This window comes from Hipposideros armiger, unplaced genomic scaffold (genome assembly GCF_001890085.2).
Source record: "Hipposideros armiger isolate ML-2016 unplaced genomic scaffold, ASM189008v1 scaffold_19, whole genome shotgun sequence".
NCBI classification, from domain to species: Eukaryota; Metazoa; Chordata; class Mammalia; order Chiroptera; family Hipposideridae; genus Hipposideros; species Hipposideros armiger.
The window spans coordinates 5130832-5143757 of record NW_017731369.1 but is presented as its reverse complement, the minus strand read 5'-3'; the positions used below and the strand labels follow the sequence as shown (position 1 = coordinate 5143757).

The 12926-nt window shown below is 50.4% G+C and overlaps 1 protein-coding gene across 1 annotated transcript in view; it reads right to left on the bottom strand.

Moving 5' to 3' along the window:
• CRISPLD2 (cysteine rich secretory protein LCCL domain containing 2) overlaps window positions 1–7611 on the bottom strand; it is an 85010-nt gene extending 77399 nt beyond the window's left edge. Inside the window, exon 1 of the mRNA XM_019634828.1 lies at window positions 7474–7611. The gene's annotated coding sequence lies outside the window, so the exon portion shown is untranslated. The remainder of the gene's footprint in view (window positions 1–7473) is intronic.
• Between the last annotated feature and the right edge of the window lie 5315 nt (window positions 7612–12926).

The following is a 12926-nucleotide window of genomic DNA, read 5'->3' as shown; positions in this document are numbered from 1 at the left end:
CAGTCCACCCAGCTTAAGAGAAACACCCACCCCCACCGCCATCTTCTTTCTTCCTGTCCCCCGGGCAAAAGATACGTCCTTACGGGATGGTATGTCTGGGTGCTTAAGTGAACAAGTACAATAGACAAAACACATTTGATTTTTTAAGTACTGCACAGAATACACAAAATTCAGGACAAAAAGACAAAACTCATTCAACAAACACTGAAATCTACTTTTTTGGGGGTGGGGGGGAAGAACTAACCACCAGGTGCACTCAATGCAAGCCAAGATAATATGTAACAGAAGCCACTCTGAAGTGACTGAATAATACATTAATAAAATATAACTCCCAGGGGCTCCTTTCTCTTTTCTTGCAGATGTGTGGATGTTTCTCCTTGGGAACAAGGCTCTCGGCAAAGCTTTAGATAAACAACAGGAAAGCCCACATCCAAAGGACAAGACATTGAGGACTGCCCGGAGGCAGTGTGGCAAAGCGTGGATGTTGGGTCAGACCCGAGTTCGAATTCTGACTCGACCACATAGAGCTGCCCAGAAGGTCTTGCAACCTTTTGGTGACTCTAATTCCTCATGGGCACAAGGAAGCCCTGAATTTCTCCCCGGGCTAGAGAGAAGATGTGAAGATTACAAAAAGAGTGTTGCTAAAGAGTCCAGCAACAGAGTCCTGGGACCTAGTGGTGTTTAATGACTATTTCTTGCCCTTGTCCTCCTGGGAGAATTCAGGCATCCCAGATCATCTCTGCTCTAGGCTTTGGGGATGGCAGTACCTGGACCAGTTGCCTGCCTGAAATGCATGATTCACTGGGACTCGGTGGCATCTGCCAGGATGAGTCATGGCTGCTGGTTTTTGAACCAAACTCAAAGACACGAATTCTATAGCTATGAACTCTCCACACTGCTTTGCAGATGAAAATCACCAGGGCAAACCCTCAGTGGCCACAGAGTCCTTGGGACATGCAAAGGAACAAGACAGTCCACTCCTGGGAAGGGGAGGAGGCATAGCAGTAACTAGACAAAGACAAAAGGCATGAGGAAAGCAGCCCCAGTAATGGGTTGGGGAAGTTGAGCAGAGGTTGGGGCAGAGACCACTCTGGTGGGGTAGAGAGCGGGGTCCTGCTGAGACATCAAGGAAAGAGAATTCCAGGCAGCAGGAAGAGTACCCATGGTGGAGGGCATAGGAGGGGCCCCATGGGGCTGGTCAGGCCATGCAGCCTGATCTGGGGCCCTAGCACGCACATGCGCACTTTGTGAAAATTCATCTGCAGTACACGAATCCGTGTGCAGTCCTCCCTTGTAGGTTAAACTTGAATAAAAATGTTTTCCAAAACGTTGAACTCGCTCTGGCTTCTCTTTGAAGAATGGACCAAGACAAGTATGAGTGGCTGCAAGGAGAACATCATTATGCAAGAAAAAAATCCTCAAGGGCTCGCCCCAGGAGTCTCAGAGCTGAGACACGTCTGGAACCTGGTCTCTGACAGCCCTTGAAAGTGAACTTACACGTCGGAGCCCAGATAAAGCCCGGCAGCTGGCTAGGGCCTCCCACTTGGACCAGACACCAACTCTCCCAGACAGGGCCCAGTTCATCCCACGTCTGAGAGGGCACTTTGTCCAGCGATGCCAAAGCTGAAAATATCTCCAGTCCCAGCGAAGCCCAGGCCTTGAAGGTTCCCGGGAATAAACAGTGTTTTCAGCAGGCGGGTGCTTCTCCCCCACAAGAACAGACTGGCTGTGTTGGGAGCTGGTTTGGGGCAGGAGAGAGTGAGGGGATAGCAGCAGATAATACACATACATACTGATATATCTGAAATGTTGTTGCGGAAACAACTCATTCTTTCAGAGGAGGCAATTTGGGGTTATACATAGATGTCCTTTGCAAGCTCCTGGGCATACAAGGGCACTATATATGCTCGGAAGGAAGATGCTGGAATCCTCAGGACACTTGCTCAGGCCCCAGAGCAATGAGTGCCAACAAGCTGAGCATTCTTCCGGAAGACAGGCTTATGGATACGCAAACAACTTGTTCTCAAGGGGCCTCCTGACTCTGGAATGAGACAGTCATTTTCGCTCCCAAGCTACTCACTCCTTGTTTGCACGTGACTGACTGCCGTCTGGTCACACCAGGCCCTGCAAACAGAACCTTCCACACAGTTTCACAAATACCCCCACTTGCCAGTGCCCCCCACCCCATCTTTGTACCAGGCCCCAGGGCAAGTCTTCATCAGCTTTCTAGGGCAGTGGGCCTCACATTTGAGCCTGTAGCAGAAAGTGCTGGAAGCCTCTTTAAAACACAGATTGCTGGCCAAGCCCCAAACTTCTGATTCAGGAAATCTGGGGCAGGGCCTCCTGAGAATCTGCATTTCTAACAAGTTCCCAGGTGTTGGTGTGGCCCCCCCCAACTTTGAGTGGGGTCCCACTTTGAGGACCACTGCTCCAGATTAAACAGCCTCTCAAATCTCCTCATGCCCCACCTTAATCCAGTGTTTTCCAAACTCCAACCCTTGGCACACCCCTTCCCAAGCCAGCAGTCTACCTGTACTAGTACATATTTGTATTTTTATTCAAGTTGGCCGGCTTTGAGAGTACAAAGAAATTTACTTATAAAAGGTAACTTTCTATCACCACCATCTGCAGAGAGCCTGATCAATTCTTCCTTGACCGGAAGGAAGTGGGAGTAAATTTAAACACAAGGAAAACAGAACAAAGTGAGGACCTCTCAGCTGGGTGCTGATACCAGCCAGAAGCCTTGTAGAAAGCACTCTCTTTGTTATAAAGGGAGATGGAAGGGCTGGCCGAGTGGCTCAGTTGGTTAAGAGCTCGCTCAAGAGTGTGAGCTCTGAGCAACAGCGGTTCGATTCCCAGCCCGAGCTGAGCTGCTGCTGAGCTGCCAACAGGTGGCAGGATGGCTCAGCTAAAAAAATAAATAAATAAATAAATAAATAAGATAAAAAATAAAGGGAGACGGAGGATGGAGCCTTAGGGACCGATGCCACCACCTGAGAAGTTCGCCTTGCCATAAACAGACGGACAACAGACAGAGTTACAAGAACAGCTCCTGGATGGCAGGTTTTGTTGCTGGTTCTGTGCACACACTCAGTCACCTTGAGGACCAGCAGGGACGGGCTCCCTATACTTTGGGGGACACTGCTCACTCCACAGTGATCTGTTCTCAAGTAAAAACACCACCCTGTTACACTTCCGCACCCCGCAGCCCATAGCAGGGAATCCAAACTCAGTATAGCTCACCCCATCTGCAGGACAGACCCTTGCTACCCTGAACTTGACCCTTAAACTCCAGGAACACAGAACTTCTTGCCTTTCTCCAAGGGTGCCAGGCCCCTCCCCACCTCCAGGGCTTTGCACACACATGGTCCCTCCACTTGGCATACCCTGGCCAACTCCCTACACACCACCACCTTTCTCTGCCAGAAAATGCCGCCTCTTTGCTCTAGAAGGATTTCTCAGGCTCTTATCAAGTCATTCTCAGCAGATGCCAGCTGGATGCCAGCTCCCACTCCTAGAAAGATCCAGGTGGGTTTTTTCCAATCCAAAAGAACTTTGGGGCAGGGCCAATTCCAGGACCACTTGACTATAAGTGAAATGAAAGCTCAATTCCTTTTCCAGCTGGGATAGTGCCATTCTGCACTCACAATGGGACACATTCCAGAAATTTGGATTGAAAATGTAGGATTTTCATAATTTATAATATTTTTTAAAATGATGGTCCAGAAGTTGCATAATCCTCCTCTTTCCCCCCCTGAATCTGTGGTTTCCGTCTAAGCTGATGCAGCACTTGAGATAATCGGAGGAGATAATTCTCCCTCGGGCTGGACAACGAGAAACTGTCTGTCCTGGCAGCCTTGAAAAGGGGGTCTCTGTCTGCGAGCGTCCACAATTGCACAGCCTGGGGAACAAAGCAGCACTCCCCTATGGCAACGTCTCAGACAGGATTCTCTGCCAGTTGCTACTGTGACCCTCAGTGCAATGTCAACACCGCCCAAAATGCCCAGATGCGAGATTTCCCTACACCCACGACAGAGGGCCTTGACACATTCTAGAATGAGATGACCTGAGTTGATGCTTCTATAACAAGAAAGTCAAGAAAGGAGAACATGGTTTCTCAATAAATTACATATAAAGTTATCATGTGACCCAACAATTCCACTCCTCAGTGTAGACCCAAAACAATTAAAAACAGGTGTTTAAACAAAAACGTGTATACAAATGTTAATAGCAGCATTGTTCACAATAGCCAAAATGTGGAAACATCTCAAACTTCTACCAGTGGAAGAATGGATAAACCAAATGTGGTCTATCCATACACATTTGGATATTACTCAGCCATAAAAAGGAGGCACTGACATATGCTAGAACATGGATGAACCTTGAAAACATCATGCTAAGTGAAAGAAGCCAGACACAAAAGGACACATATTGTATGATTCCATTTATAAGAAATGTCCAAAATAGTAAATCCATAGAGACTGAAGGTATATTAGTAGTTGCCAGAGGCTGGGGAGGAGAGAAAGGGGGGTGACTGCTAATAATGGATATGGGGTCTCCCATAGCCATTTGGGATAATGAAAATGTTCTGGGATTAAATACTAGTCATGGATGTACAACATTGGGACTGTACTAAGTGCCACTCAACTATATACTTTAAAATGGTAAATTTTATGTTTATGCATATTTGACCGCAATAAAAAACCTTATTTTTTTTTCAAGGGATAAAAAAGGAAGAAAGAAAGGCATGGCTGGCCCTACGAACCACCACCACTCAGATCTGCCTGACCGTCCCTGTTCCAGTACAGAGCATGCTCCGCTTAGATCTTTACGAGGGGCTCCGGGTCCCCATCCCATGAAGGCCTGAGAATCTATTTAGTTCAATGAACTGAAGATGAAATGAAATGATGCTTGTGTTGTAGTTTCCTTTCTTGACAAGCCATCAGCCCCTTTGAGTGATGCTGGGTTTGCACATCTGGAACTGATCAAAAACCAGTGAGTTTGCAAAAAAAAAAAGAAAGAAAGAAAAAAAAATCCTAGGTCGGGAGCAAGCAGACACAGAGGCACCTCCCATACATAGTAAATTACACTGGTGACAGAGGAAAGAGCCAAAGAGGTCAGCCTTGAGGGTCCTGCCTTTAAAAGCCAGTTTTCAAATGCAACTGACTAAAGCCCAGATGGCCAATGCAGGGTCTTTGAGGGAGGGATGAAATGTAGGGGCTCTCAGAGGCCTCGTGCTCTTCTGCAAAGGCTCCAGGCCTTCCCCCCAGCCAGCCAGCCAGCTCTCCTCACCAGTTCGGAAGCAGGACTTGGGGAGCCAGTGTTGATCTGGGTCCCGGGGCAGGGCTCTCTGCACTGATACTGGTACCTGTTGGCAAAAGGAGCCCAAGCCACCATGTCAGCGCATCCCCTCTCTAGGCCCGCCCCTCACCCAGGTCAGGGACCTAGATCCCAGGTGGTATGGGAAGTCTTGACCAGCAGTGAGCTCTGCTGTGACAGTCATGTGGCTCATCATTGGATGAGCATCTTCTTCCAGACCCTAGGGCAGAGCCCAGCCAGGATGGCAGCTCTCCCTTACCCTGGCTGTGTCGTGCCGTGTACATGCCTTAATCACTCCAAGCCTCAATTTCCTCCTTGTAAAAAGGAGGACGGGCCAGTGCCCACCTCATAAAGAAGTCAGTGAGATCATCCATGTAAAACCCTGGTCACCGCTGGCCTCTAGTAAGTGCCGAGTAAATATCAGAGGCTGGTATTATAAACGTTATTATTACTGTTCCCATTCCTACATCTTAAGAGGCTCTGTAAAAGTCGAAATGACCCTCTTCATTTTCCTCCTATGGTACATGGTGGGGGACTTGGGACTTAGGCTTAACTCCGCTCACAGCTGTTTTACCTGGAGCTGCTCTCAGACAAAACAAAACCTTGTGTAAAGTAGAGGCCCACAGGCGGGGTTAGTGGTTGGGCTGAGAATTGTCTTAAAGGAGACAGGACCCAGCCGTTAAGAGAGTAGGGTGTACAGCCAGATATGCCTGGGGGTGACAGCATGACACCAGCTAGGGAACACTGGGCATGCACTTTTCTTTAAGCCTCAGTTTTCTCATCTGTGTAATAGGGATTAAGAGGCCCGCTGCCCAGGTGTGCTGCAGGGATAATGAGGCAGGTAAAGTGCATAGCACAGGGCCTCCTAACTGCCACCCCAGCAATACAGCCCCCATACCTTCTGCCCCTCTCTTGTGTAGAAACAGCCAGATGAGAGGCAGAAGCAGAAAATCAGGTGCACAAAACACACAGAGCCCTGGGAGGTCCTCTCTCAGTCTATTTGAGGAAGGGGGCCTGCCCCTCATTTTGTTCGACACAACTCTGGGCTCTCACTTGTCACACTCTAGACCCTAGATGCCCTGACCCAGATGGGAAAGGGAGGCTATCCTATTCTGCCAGAACAAGGGACCCCAGTGCTCAAGGTGGAAACTCACAAATCCACTCTTGGTTGCAAGGCAAGCTGGGCACTTGCACAGGTCCCCAGCTGCTTCTCTCCACCAGAGCGGCACCTCGCCTTTTGGCTAAAAGATGCCCAGTTCGAGTTAGACTTCAATGAGTGGGCATCAGCTAAGCCCTTTCTGGCTTGTCCAGCTTCCAACCCTTGGCAAGGGAGGCTCTGGGTCTTAACCGCATAAGGGCTGGCCCTGGTTCTCCCACCTAGGGCAGCCCATCTCCTCGAGACTGTGAAACCAAGCCCTCAGCTTCTAGAACAATTCTCCCCACACAAGTTTAGGCAGATGCCCACTCTGGCTGGAGATACCCAGGAATATATTCCCGACCCTGTAGGAGCTCTCACACGCAGCACACCTGTACGCATCCACAGCCATCTGGGGCTTTAGGGGCAGAGCTGGGTTTCAGCCCTGGCTCTGCTTGGACCACTCACTTCACTTCTCTAAACCCCGGTGTCTTCATCAGAAATATAGGAAGATGAAGGGCTACCCTGCCAGCTTGCTGTAAATGAAACATAAAGGGGTGTGGCCCTGTAAACTGTGGAGCAGAAGGCACTGCCGTTAGTATCACCCCTGCCATACACATGTGGGTAGACACACGCTCCTGCCACATCCACACTGTCAGCTTTCCATTTATTGACGCCCACTGCGTGCACAGGAGCCCAACAGATGCTAGCGAATTGCACAAAAAGGCAAGCGTACACAGCCTCCAAGAGCACAGTCCTGCAGTCAGACCAGCTTTGAGTCCCGGCTCCCTCCCTTCCTGGCGTTAGCAACTGACTTGCCCTCGCTGAGCCTCAGTTTCTCCATCTGTGAAACTGTACGCCGCTGAGCCTGGCTCAGGGATGCAGTCGGCGTTCAGCTTAGTGCTTGCACACAGTAAAGCCCTAAGAGCTGGCATCTGCTCTGGTTACTTCAGCTCCTCGGAGATTACGGGAGTGGATTTGCAGCTCAAGGAGAGTAAAGGAATCTAAATCACACTTACCTCCGCGGGGCTTTAAACACCAGCTCGTCGGCGTCTCCCGCGGCGGTGGCGAAGTCGTAGTGTGGGTACAGCAAGATGGTCGAGGGACACGGGACCCCTGAACCACGGAGGGAATCAGTGGATCCGGGGGCTCAACGCGCTGGCTCTTGTATGCTATCCCTGAGCGCGGGGGCCACGCCCCCCCGGCGGCCCGGGGTGCTGATAGGGCCGCGCAGCCAGCCCCCGTCTCACCCGCCCTCAGGCCCCGCCCCGGACCCGCCCCTTTACGGGGTAGGTGCCGGAGCCTGGGGTCTGGGGGGCGGTGCGAGGAGGGCCAGGACGCTCTGCGCCTCCTAAGAGCTTGGTTTGAGAAGAGGACGTGCTCAGTTTCCTCACAGTGACCATAAAAGTACCAGTTCCACTGAGCGCTTACTATACGCCCAGCGCGGGGCCAAGCGCTTTCCACCACGGGTTTGCAAACTTACTGAACCCTGTCTCTCTGCAGCTCAACAGGAAAATGGGAATACAGAGGCAACCTCCCAGGATTGTAGCAAATAAAATCGGGAAGGGTATGGACTCCATAAACTGTGGCGCAGAATACACAGCTGCTATTAATACATTTATTTCCATCCTTTACACACGGGTAGAAAATTTCACTCATCACACACACACACACACACACACACACACACAGACACACACAGACACACACACTTCCCGATGTACAGATGAAGAGACGAAGACTAGGTGATGATACTGGATTAGGGCAATAAAACAGTGGTCCAGCCTAAGTGCCTTTACTTTTATTGTCCCAAACATGTTCATAGGAGTCCAGTAAGGTAGAAATGATACCATTTCACAGATTGGGCAACTGAGCCCTAGAGAAGAGTGTCCCAAGTCCCACAGCTAGTGTGAGGCAGCACAGGTTCAAACCTTGGTCTCACGACATTTTGCCCGCAGCCATTTAGCCTCCTTAACCTGTGCAGGTAAACACATAAATCAATTCAGAGCCAGAAGAAATCGCTTTTGGCCCTTGTTGGCAGGCGAAGAAACTAAGCTGAAGCTAAAGAGACTCCCCGGGCTCCCCACTCAGCACATAGCTGGCCCCATTGTATGCCAGCACACCCAGGAGGAGCCTGTCCTCATGCTGCATGAAGACACTGGAATCAGCTATTCATCACTCCACTTCCACACACTCCCAGTGAGTCACTCTGCACCAGCCTCTGTGCTACATACAGCAGGGAGCAGGCACAGACAAGCTTCCTCTGGGATCTCAGGGCCTGGGGCGCCCAGATGGGTCAGAGTATGTGGGGGAACAAAGACGGAGAGTGCGTGGAGCAACCATGATGAAGGAAAGAAGACCCCTCCGTGACTGGCGGGGCATGTGTGACATGGATTCAGAAAGCTGGAGACTCTTGCCCAAGATTTTGGTGCAGCTCAGTTGCAGATCAAGAATAATGCAGACGTCCTTTGTTATCTTTTTTTCATTTCTGTTACTTTTCTTTCTTCTCTCAGTTTTTGAAACATCATTCTCAGCTCAACAGTCATTCATTCAATACTTCTTAAGCACCTACTGTGTGCCGGGCTTAGTTCCAAGCATTAGAGTATTCAGCGGTGAACCAACTTGTTCCAGAACAAGTCCCGCTTTGACAAAAGGCAAACCCAGAGGGAAAAAAGACCTGCATTATTAACAGATGCCTCTCAGGTACCCAGCCTCACACACACATCATCTTGTCTACCCCAGCGACACTGTGAGGCTGGTGCTGTGATCATCAGGAAACTGGGCACAGAGAGTGTAAGTAGCTTCCCCGGGCTACACAGCTCCCGACTGGAGGAGCTGGGATTTGAACTCATGCTCTTGCCCACTCAGCTGCCACCACCTGTGTACCATTAAACTTTGGGTACAGGGGAGTGGAATAATCTGACTTCTGGCTCTAGCAGAGGGGAAGGGAAGCTACACAGGATAGGATTTCACATGGGCCCAGCAATGTGGGTGGGTGTGGAGGTGGTTAATACGGAAATGTTCACAGCTCTGCTAACTCGGACCTCCACCTCCTTACTGATGCTTTTTATGGCAACTCTGTGGGCTCCTTGCTGGACCAGGATGGCTCTGAGGACACCCTTCCCAGCCCCAGGCATTCTCGGGGGACCACTGGCATAGCTTCAACCTGAGGGCACCTCATCAGTGGTGTTCCCCCGCCGGACTCCCAACTCCTGTCTGGCCTGGTAGCCACCGCCCTAGCACCCTGCACACCACAGAACCTTCCAAAGCCTCATCCCTCCTGTTTTTCCTTCCTTCCCCCTCTGTGGTCTTCTCCTCATCTGCCCTCCTGCTTCTTGTCTGCCCTGCTGAGCCTCCCTGGTCTGGCCTCTGACTGTGTCCACCCTTCCCTGCTGATTTCCAGCAAACACTTACATATGCCAGGCACTGTGCTCAGGGCTTCACCCACATCGCCCTGTGAACGTCTCCCAACGGAACGCGAGGAGGGGGCTATTGTTGGCCTTGTTTTATAGATGGGGAAACTGAGGCTCAGATAGGTGAAGGCATTTGCCCAGGGTCACTTGGCTATTGAGTGGTAGGGTTGGGACTCCAACTCAGGCAGTTCAGGACCAGAGCCCATGACCTTAGCCTCTAAACCAGGTGACCTAAAAGGGATTAGGGAGTTTGGGTTTGCTGCAGTGCGAACCCATTGGGCATTTCTGAGCTATTCCATTTCTCTTTAATAGCCCAGTTGGGCTAACATTTATCAAATGGGATGTGACGGTTACCACTGCTACATAATAAATTATCCCAAAACATAGTGGCTTCCAACAACCATTCTATTTTGCTCATAATTTTGTAGGTCAGGAATCTAGGACAGACCCAGTTGGATGGTTCTTCCTTGGGGGTCTCTCATGTGGTTGCCGTCAGATGTTGGCTGGGGCTGTAGACGCCCGAAGGCTCAACGGGGCTGTGGACATCCAAGCTGGTTCGCTCACGCGGTGGGAGCTCAGCTGGAGCTGTTGACTCAAGTGCCTCCATGTGGCCTTTCCAGGAAGGCAGTCAGTCCCAGCACAGCCAGGCTTTTTACTTCCCCCAGAGCAAGCCTGCCAAGAAAACCAGGTGGAAGGTGCATGACCTTTATGACCTGGCATTGGAAGCCATAGAGCATCCCTCTGCCATCCTTTTGGTCAAATCAGAGTCTGCCTAAGGTCAAGGAGAGAGAACAGAAAGGCACACTTCTCAACATGTGGAAATTTTGCAGACAAGATATAGGAAAACATAAAAGCTCAGTGCCTGGCACCAAGCACTCAAGAAGACAATCCGTCCTTCATAGGGGCCTAAGTTAGTCCAGTGAAATGAGCGCCATCTTTGCACCTGAGACAGATGAGATTGAATCCTGACTCCACCAGGCACCAGCTGTGTGTCTTTGTTCAAGTGACTTGGCCTCTCTGAGTTGTAACTGCCTCCCAAGCTGGATCACCCTAGGGGCAGACTGAGTCCATCGCTTGCTGTTTGGTGCCATTGTCTGGAACCATTTGGGCTGGGTTCCAATCCTGGTTCCTCCACTTCCAAGCTGTTGGCCTTGTGTTCAGCTCCCCATCTGTAAAATGGGGGTGATGATAATGGCATCTTTCTCCCTCAGGGCTGTCGTTAGAATATTAAATGGTTAATAGACGGAAAATCGTTAGAACAGGGTCTGGCACATAACAAGTATTCGTTAATATTGTTAATAGAGCCAATAAAGCAAAAAAAAGAGACAGAGAAGTTTAATTTTCATCAAGTTTTCCATCATTGTGTAATCTTAGATTTCCAAAAACTTTCCAAAACTTAACTTTTGACTTTGAATAACATGGTGTGTTATGGGCAATGTGTGCTCCTGGGAGGTCCTGGATGGGAAAGGACCACGATGCTCCCAAGAGTCTTCCTGGGATGGGACTGGCCACTGATATCCTTGGAAGTCCCAGCAAAAGATCCCGTTTGCTATCCAGGAAGGAGTTAAGTCATGGAGAGTTTGAGACAAAGGAAAAGGTCCTCCTGAAGAACTGCAATGAAGCCCAACCTAGAAACAGGAACGCGCAGGCCTGGTCATGGCATCCTGGAGAGGTTCCACCCCTCTGCCCACTCGCTGTCTCTGCACCAAGGTGGGCTGATGGAAGGACCACACGTGAGTGGGTCGTACTTTCTTTCCTATCTCGACAATGTTGTCATAGGACCGATGGGCCTTGAACGCACACCAACATCATGCTCACCAGTTGTTTTCATTGGAGTCGCTTGAGCTGGAGAGCGAGAGCCAAGGCCAGGGACAGGGAGCTCCAGCTTCTCGTGTGCTCCTGCCACACCCACTCAGCAGCTGTAGAATGTCACAGAGCCTCAATTCGCATCGAAGACCACTAACAGTTTGAGTCAAAGAGACATGGGGGCACCATTTTGTGATGGGTTTGGCTTAGAAAGAGGAACCCAAAGGACAGGGAAGACGGTGACATCTCCGCATTAACATGAGCCAATGTGTGGTCTTCCAGGATCTCAACGGATTGGTTTGACTTGTAGAAGAGGAAGGGTACAAGGGTGAGTGCCACATCTTCTATTGGCAGGCAACTCTTTGGAAGCAGTGCAGGCTCTGCTGGAGGGAAGATCTGGGCAAGATCTTGAAGGACTTGAGTAGTCAAGTCATGAGTAACAGAAACACACTCAAGTTCGTGCGAGCAGAGAAAGGGGGTTCTTGGTAGGATGCTGGGTTATTATGGAGCCCAAGCACAGTCGACACTCTCAAAAAACTAGAACTAGGGCCAGCCGAGTGGCTCAGTTGGTTAACAGTTGGCTTGGGAGCGGGAGCTCTGAGCAGCAGGGCCGCTGGTTTGGTTCCCACATGGGCCAGTGGTGCTGCGCTCTCTACAGCTAAGATGGTGAACAACAGCTTGACCTAGAGCTGGGCTGCTGTGAGTGGCCAGCGACAGGGTAGGCTGCAGTGGGCTGCCGTGAGCTACTGTGAGTGGCCGGCAGCCAGCATGAACGGCCGGCAGCCAGCAAGAGCTGCCGGGAGCTGCCGTGAGCAGCTGTCCAATGGCCGGTGACCAATCTGCCTCACCTGGGAAGAGCACAATGATCACAATACCAACATGGGCCAGTGAAGCGATGCCCTCCACAACTAGACTCAAGAACAAAAGGACAGCAACTTGTCCATTCCCCTTCCCTGATTCCCCAACGCTGTTCCTTCACCCAATTCCCCAATAAAAATCTTTAAAAAAAAAACAAAACAACTAGAACTAGTCCTGGAGGGGTGTCAGGCATCCTGGAAATACTTTCTGTGTATTTTCCCCCTCTCAGTATAGGGGTCCCTTCCTTCTCCCTCTACAGCCAGGTCTCACCCATTCCCTGTGGACACGACCATCCCTTAAGCATGGAGGTCCACAGCTCCCTCATTGCAGGGACCAGCTCAGGCTGTACCCAGCCATCTCCCAGCTCTAACTTCCTAACAAGAGAATCTAATTGG